This window comes from Rhagoletis pomonella, unplaced genomic scaffold (assembly GCF_013731165.1).
Source record: "Rhagoletis pomonella isolate Grant_MI unplaced genomic scaffold, Rhpom_1.0 Rhpom_scaffold_07332, whole genome shotgun sequence".
NCBI lineage: Eukaryota > Metazoa > Arthropoda > Insecta > Diptera > Tephritidae > Rhagoletis > Rhagoletis pomonella.
Window position 1 is genome coordinate 1 of NW_023465860.1, and position 8211 is coordinate 8211.

At 40.3% G+C, this 8211-nt stretch overlaps 1 long non-coding RNA gene across 1 annotated transcript; it reads left to right on the plus strand.

The window, feature by feature from the left end:
• Positions 1 to 4092: 4092 nt before the first annotated feature.
• On the plus strand, positions 4093 to 4822 carry LOC118755774. Its single transcript, XR_004995058.1, has 2 exons — positions 4093 to 4446; positions 4513 to 4822. It is a non-coding gene; the product is annotated as an uncharacterized LOC118755774 (long non-coding RNA).
• Positions 4823 to 8211: the final 3389 nt, after the last annotated feature.

Genomic DNA, 8211 nt, shown 5'->3' on the forward strand with positions numbered 1-8211 from the left:
GGTGTGGTTGTCCTCGGAGTGTGTACTCGGACAATGGTACGAATTTTGTAGGAGCTATTCAAGCATTAGGGCAGGACTTCCGTAACTTTGTAGCCGAAAGTTTCCGCCTAACTACCCAGTCGTATGCTCATCAAGAGATCGACTGGCACTTCATCCCACCGGGAGCCCCACATATGGGAGAAATAAAGAAGCCTGCCTAAATTCCGAACCAATTAGCCCGCTTTCCGACAACCCCGAATCCACAGAACTCCTCACCCCAGGACACTTTCTGATAGGCAGCCCATTGCTAGCATTTGCGGAACCGGAAATTAGTGGAAATCCGTGTCAATCGTCAACCGATGGCAAAAAATTAAAGCCATTCATCAAGGATTCTGTCGGTCATGGAAGGAGGAATACCCAAAGGAACTACACAAGAGAGTCAAGTGGCAACACCCCCAACGAAACATCGAAGGCGATGATTTCGTGGTTATCAAAGAGGATAACCTACCCCCGAACGATTGGCGACTTGGCAGAGTTGTTAAGTTTTTTTTAGGGCAAGACAAACGCGTGCGAGTCGTAGAAATACGTAACATGCGTGGAGTAATTACACGACCAATCATAATATTATAGTACTGCTCCCTCTAATACAAACTAACTTTTTTTCTACTTCCAGAATTTTACAATATGGTTCAAGCTAACTCAAACGCAGCCCAAGTGTGGTACTGATGCCCCGCCTGCAAGCGCAACCACCGCTTGCTGTTCTGCCGCCAGTTCCTCCGAATGGAGCCTGAGGAGATACTTCGAGCTGTCCTCCTTCACCGCTACTGCGCCAACTGCCTTTTGTCGCGACACATGTCCAGCAATTGCTCATCACAGAGAAACTGCGAGCTATGCCAGGAACGACACCACAGTCTCCTCCACCTGGGGGAAACTTCCAGGCGGCAGGAAGACGGTTCGCAGGACCTAAACGCTCCCGATGTCCGGCCAATCCGGCACCACCGCCCATACCATGCTCAGGCGTTGACTGAGTCAAGCGAAGAGGTTTTGGAGATCGTTGCTAGTGATGAGGACTTTCAAGTGATCGAAGATACGTCTGAATTGAGGGAGCCACCGGTATTCAGACTACCTCTGTCGGGTATCCAGTCGGCGGTCCAGCGAGCCCCAAGAATCATAAGAAAAAGACGCCCGCGTTCTCGCCGACACACGCGCCGCAACTCGCAACTGCTGCGCCACCGAGTTGTGAGAGACGCTGGAGAGCGAATCCATGGTTCTGCTCGAAGTGCTCTGGGCTTATCAGTCCTTACACCTACGGTGATACTAAAGGTAATGTCGATGTTGTTGTTGTATTCAATCTGTGCGAGACATCATCGACCAAGGGCAGCCTCATTGTACAATCTCAAGACGCGGAGACTGCATGCATTGCCGAGAAGTGAGAGCGACCAGTGCCCTTTAATACTTAAAGGGTGGAATGAGAGATTAGAGATCCCGGCAAAGGTACTACCGAGCCTGACGCGAACCGCCCCAGAGCACATAGTCGACGCGCGTGTGGCGGATGAGTTCGACAAACTGCGCTTAGCCGATCCAACATTTTACCGCGCGAGTGCGATATCAATGGTATTGGGAGCCGACGCATATGCGGTAAGTTTGCGTCCGGGTTTGATGCCCGCGCCACCTACCACACCAGCCACGCAAAATACAATGTTTGGCTTGGTCATCTCAGGAGCCTATGACCGGAGCTGAAGAAGAAGGCGAATAGGAGGCTTACTAGTTTAGTATTTAAACATAAACCAAGAATGCACTTATGAATTGTTGAAGTATTTACTTATTTTTGAATTGTGATTTTGAAATCTAATTTGAATTTTGAATAACTGAATTAATTTATTTTATATTGCAGCGATCCTGCAAGGCGGGTGGTATGTTTTAGGCTGCAGCTTAAGTTTGGAATACAAACCTCACCGAGAGATGTCGCTGCTAATCACTCGCTGACAGGACTCGTTATTTTATCTCCCTTTTGGCACGAGTCCTGTTAGTCGATCCCGTTGCCAGATTCCACCTTCTGTGGAGCCTATAAATGCGACAATTCAGTATAGTCTCGTCCTATTTTGTGACCAACAGCCAGCAACACCTCAGGTGAGTCAACTATTTTTTGTATACTAATTTTTCAATAAACATTAAATTTTGTATAATATATAAAACCACGATTTCTCAATACCTTTGGAGACTAGGGCATTAGTTGCTAAACAATTATATAGATTATCTTAAAGAATCGGCTCCCCCATTGACCCCCGTTGCCGGAATCACGAGGATTTCTTGCCCCTAAATTGCCCCGCTCGAACATAGTTATATTCATTTCAGTCGCGTATTATTTTTTTGGCATTTATTTTCATTATTTCATCATACATTTTAGTAAAAAAGTTTTAGCCCCTCGGCAACACTGGAGTTTACGAGGTCATTTGCGCATCAAATTTGCCTCGTAAATTTACGAAGGGCTCGTAAATAGAGCTCCATACAAATTTTGACAGTTCTTTTACGTGGCTCGTAAATTTACGAGCTCTACGAAGTTTACGAGGCTTTTACGGGTTTAAGTTACTGAAAATCGCTATATAACAATTAGCAAATTCTTCAGGAACTAATGGAAACTAAAAACTTTATACAAATAGCTTCGTCAATGCATTTTAAAATTATCCGATAGTATCGATAGTTTCAATGCAAACTATCGAAAACATCGAATGGGATGACTATCGATAGTTTTACAGCTCTACTCTGCCGGTACCAAGCAATATACGAATGAAGCAAGCGTGCTTTGTGTACCTAAAGCCATTCGTACATACACATGTACATCGAAGATTTTTTATTTCTCTAAATTACCGTTATATGGGATGTGGGTGTGGTTATTGTCCGATTTTTTAAATTATCGGCCATTTAGTATGCTGTACCCAGGCCAACAACTGTGCCAAGTTTGGAAGAAATCGGTACAGCGGTTACCAAGTTGTACACAGGTAACCATAAGTGGGCGTGGTTACGCCCGTTTTCCAAAAATTTATAATATTCTTATTTTTCGTCTAAAAATTGTTGTAAATATCAAGTTTGAGTGAATAATCTTCAAGAGTTACTAAAATATCGCAGTGTTCGTATTTCCAAAAATTACCGTTATATGGGATGTGGGCGTGGTTATTGTCCGATTTTTAAAATTTTCGGCCATTTAGTATGCTGTACCAAGGCCAACAACTGTGCCAAGTTTGGAAGACATTGGTGCAGCGGTTACTAAGACATACACATGTAACCATAAGTGGGCGTGGCTACGCCCATTTCACAAAAATTTATAATATTCTTATTTTTCGTCTGAAAATTATTGTAAATATCAATTTTGATTGAATTATCTTCAGTAGTTACTAAAATATCGCAGTTTTCGTATTTCTGGAAATTGCCGTTTTATGGGAAGTGGGCGTGGTTACAGTCCGATTTCGCCCATTTTCAATACCAACCTACCCTGGATTAAGGGAAACCTACATACCAAATTTCGTTGAGATATCTAAATTTTTGCTCGAGTTATCCTGTACACGGACGGACGGACAGACGGACAGACGGACAGACGGACAGACGGACGGACTGACAGACATGGCTTAATCGATTTCTCTATTAATTCCAAGCATTTATGTATACATTTGTCTATATCTATCTCGATTCGTTTTGGCTGTTACAAACAACCGTTATGTGAACAAAATTAATATACCCGGGTATAAAAATATTTGGCTTATAGTATGAATTTGTCTTTATTAATACGGCGCTTGCTGCGTGAAAAAAATGCTAGATTTCCTTAGAGGATGTTGACTACGTGATAAAAACCTAAGCGCCCCCCTCACTGTGACCAAGCGTGGTATTTTGAAGATCCCCCCCTGAAAGGGTCACTTAGTATGGGTACGTTCCCATATATGTATGATGAAACAAACGGGCTTCGTTGATATACTGATGGACATACGTACATATGGACAGCAATATTTTCATCTGTGTACATATGTTTAAATGATCCCACTAGAACTTGAAGGGAGATCTCCCATTGTGAGGAATAAAAGAGTACTCCTTTTGGCCTGATTTCGTAGCAATAGGGGAGTTTTGTTGGTTCTGACCTCCTTTATGACTCGCTTAGGAGTCAAATCGAAGATCTCCTAAGTGAGCAACAAAAGAATACTCCCAGAGCCATGATTTTGGAGCAATAAACGATTTTTGTCGATTTTGTACTCCTTTATTACTCGCTTAGGAGCAAAACGCGATGTCTCCTAAGAGAGTAATCCTGGAGTATTCCTTTTGATTGATAGGGGAGCTATAGGCACCTCGTTCAAAAGAAATTGCGTATTATTGGAAAAATTTATCATAAGGAAAACTACAGAAAATATTTCATATGGAAACGATATAAGGAGGATGCAATAATTGAATGACGATAGCACACAGTTAAATGAAGGTCCATCGGTATGTATTGCAACTTCTGTTTAAATTGATTAAATGTTGTGTTATATATCGCTAAATACTTTTCAGATTATCAAATTAGTGTCAGCATTTACGTATGACCACCTGGTTTTAACACTCATATAGTGCCGGTCCAGAGCTTTTACTGGGGGACATAGCTATCAGATGGGCTAAGTAACCATCACATTGAGCGTGGTTAAAACAAGAAAGTTTTATACACTCTCCCTATTTGCGTGAGCTCCTGAACACCCAAGCATCCCTGATACCAGGAAATCATGTAGTTATCTCACCGTTTTATTATTATTCTGTTTTACTTTGAATGTATTTGACCGCATTAGAATTCCAATATTAATCAAAAATGTAATAAGTATTACTTATGTATGTTTTGTCTGATCTCGTACTTATAGGTATATGTTATCTTTTAATATTGTATACATGCATGAGATTAAAAAATTAAATAAATCGATTGCGTAAATAGCAAAATCTTTTAGCTTACATGTGAGGCAATGAAAAGCTCTTTTATTACTCGTACAGGAGGCTTTCGAGATGCCTCTCATGGGAGCACTCCCTTATTGACCGTTCGGGAGGAATGGGGGATGTTTTTCTATGTGCACTCCCTTGTTGTCTTTATGGGAGGTATAAGGGATGATTTTATGAGAGTACTCCCGTATTGCTCCCTTAGGAGGTTTGTGGGATGACATTTCTGTGTGTGCTCCCCGATCGCTCGTTTAGGAGGTAAAACGGATTACTCCCCCTCCTAGGACATACAATGTTAAAGGGAGTATACGAAATTACATGCTTATACACAGAAGCATAGGGAGCAATGGGGAGTATTCGTATACTCCTCAGGGAGTACTCACGGAGCAATCGTACGATGCTCCCAAGTTCTACTGGGATTGTACATATTTTTGTATGTATGCGCATATGTATGGAGGTTTCGGAACGACTTTTATGGGAGTACTCCATTATTGTTCGTTTGGGAGGAATGTGGGCTTACTTTTATGTGAGAACTCGCTTATTGCTCGTTTGGGAGCAATATTGGATGACTTTTATCGGAGTACTCTTTTATTACTCGTTTGGGAGGTTATTATAGGCGTACTCCCGTATTGCTCCCTTGGGAGGTTTGTGGGATGATATTTATGTGTGTGCACCCCGATTGCTCGTTTAGGAGGTAAAAGGGACTACTCTCCCTCCTAGGACATCCAATGTTAAAGGGAGTGTACAAAATTACATGCTTATACACAGAAGCATAGGGAGCAATGGGGAGTATTTTTATACTCCCAAGGGAGTACTCACCGAGCAATCGTAAGATGCTCCCTAGTTCTACTGGGTATATATATTCTTGTACATGTATATATGTATGCACACATGTAGTACAAACGAAAACAAATCTAATTAGAGCTAGCAACCCTGCTTGATATCAATGCGAAATGCACTGATTGTCAAAAATGATGTGTTTGTACATTTGTTCATGTTTGTCATTGTGCGTATAATTTTTATACCCGAGCGCACTTGTGCACAAGGGTATTATAACTTTGTTCACATAACGGTTGTTTGTAACAGGCAAAACGAATCGAGATAGATATAGACAAATGTATACATAAATGATCAGGATAAAAAGAGAAATCGATTAAGCGGTGACTGTCTGTCCGTCCGTCCGTCCGTCCGTCCGTCCGTCTGTCCGTCTGTGCACACGATAACTCGAGTAAAAATTAAGATATCGTAACGAAACTTGGTACGTGTACTTCTTTTGGGCGTAGGACGGATGGTATTGGTATTGGTATTGGTAATGGGCAAAATCGGACAATAACCACGCCTACCTCCCATATAACGGTAATTTTCAGAAATACGAAAACTGCGATATTTTAGTAAATACTGAAGATAATTCACTCAAAATTGATTATTACAATAAGTTTTAGACGAAAAATAAGAATATTATAAATTTTTGAAAAATGGGCCTAGCCACGCCCACTTATGGTTACATGTGTATATCTTGGCAACCGCAGCACCGATTTCTTCCAAACTTGGCACAGTTGTTGGCTTTGGTACATCATACCAACTGGCCGAAATTTTTTAAAATCGGACAATAACCACGCCCACATTCCATATAACGGTAATTTAGAGAAATACGAAATCTTCGATAAAGCAGTAAATATTAAAGCTAATTTATTCTAAATTGACGCTTGCAGCAATTCTTTACCAAGAAATACGTTTATGATAAAATTTTTTTAAAATGGGCGTGGCACCGCCCACTTATGATCACATATATGTATCTCGGTAACCGTTCAACCAATTTGTACCAAACTCGGTATGATTATTGTGCTTGCCAAATATAAGCAAAACGCTGAAAATTATTGAAATCGGACTAAAATTACCGCTTTTCATATAACGGTAAATTTTAAAAATGCTTGAAAATTCAATATTTCGAAATTTAAGGACGCTGGTTTACTCAAAATTGATAAACCCCGGATTACGATGTAGCGGTAGCTTTCGGGAAGGTGGAAAACATATATTTAATATTTGCGCCGGGTATTTAATGTTCGGCTCCGCCCGAACTTAAACTTTCTTACTTGTCTAGAGTAGTTTTTGTGCTCCCGCTATCACTTTGTATGAATTCGTCTATCGCTGATATACTCTGATGAACATACATATGTGAGGATGATAGCAAGGCGAACTCATATAAGGTGGTGTTACAGGAGCAGTTGAAATTTTCGCCCGGTGTTTCTTAAAGAAAGCCATAAACGTAGCGAACGTTGGTTCAACTTGGTGATGTTTTGCTCTAGATTGCAAAGTTTGTGGGTCTGTTGTTGTGTCTTGGTTATACGAAAGATAAACAATTTTAATTTTCTGGCAAGTTGTACAACTCGTCGCAACGCCAATGGACATGTTGTACAACGTAATTATATATTTTTTTTCGTGGTTGCCACATAGCAACAAACATCAGTTTGTTCACTAAATAGCCCTATATGGATAACTCAGCCGAAATACGTCCTGTTGCTGAATTTCATAAATGTATGCCGAAACTTACGAACTTGTAAAAATGAGATTGTACAATGAATTGCTCGCAAAATTGTAACGTTTGTTGGCAAAACGTCCAACAAGATTTCTAATCGATCTGAACCAACGGTCGCAACGTTAATGGCTTGCATTATGTCAAATTTGAGTAGAAACTGTGTGCATGAACTCCATTTCATAATTTCAATTATACACGAAATGGAGTTTAGTTATGCATTACTCGAATTCATGAAGTGATTTAGTGAACGCATAAACGTAGTAACTGTGCGTATAAGTTTTTAGGTGATTTTATGTTTTTATACTCTTCCTACGAGATGAATATACATCTATATTTTAATACGCTAACATAAATTTTGTCTCCGTTCGTTTGGCGATTCTACCGAACCGATTTCAAAACCAAGAACACCGTTGGAAAGGCATTTCTCCGTAGATGAGCAGAGTTTTTATGGTTTCACAATTGGTTGAAAATTACGGCTAAAACCGTCGTTTAAACTTTTTCGAATTGTGTATAGATGTTGCTGCAACATGTTCAATTTTACATGTTTCGCCTGTTGTTTCACTACACAGTTGAAATTAAGCTTTGAAATAAAGATAAATATGAAGATGAAGAAATAAATGATAACGATGTAGTCAAAAAAAAAAAAAAGGCAAAAGTGAAGATAAAGACGAAAATGGAGACAATGACAGATACATAAGAATTAGGGTCACTGAAAGGGTAAGAACATTTCTTGAATTTATGAAGTGAAACTTCTT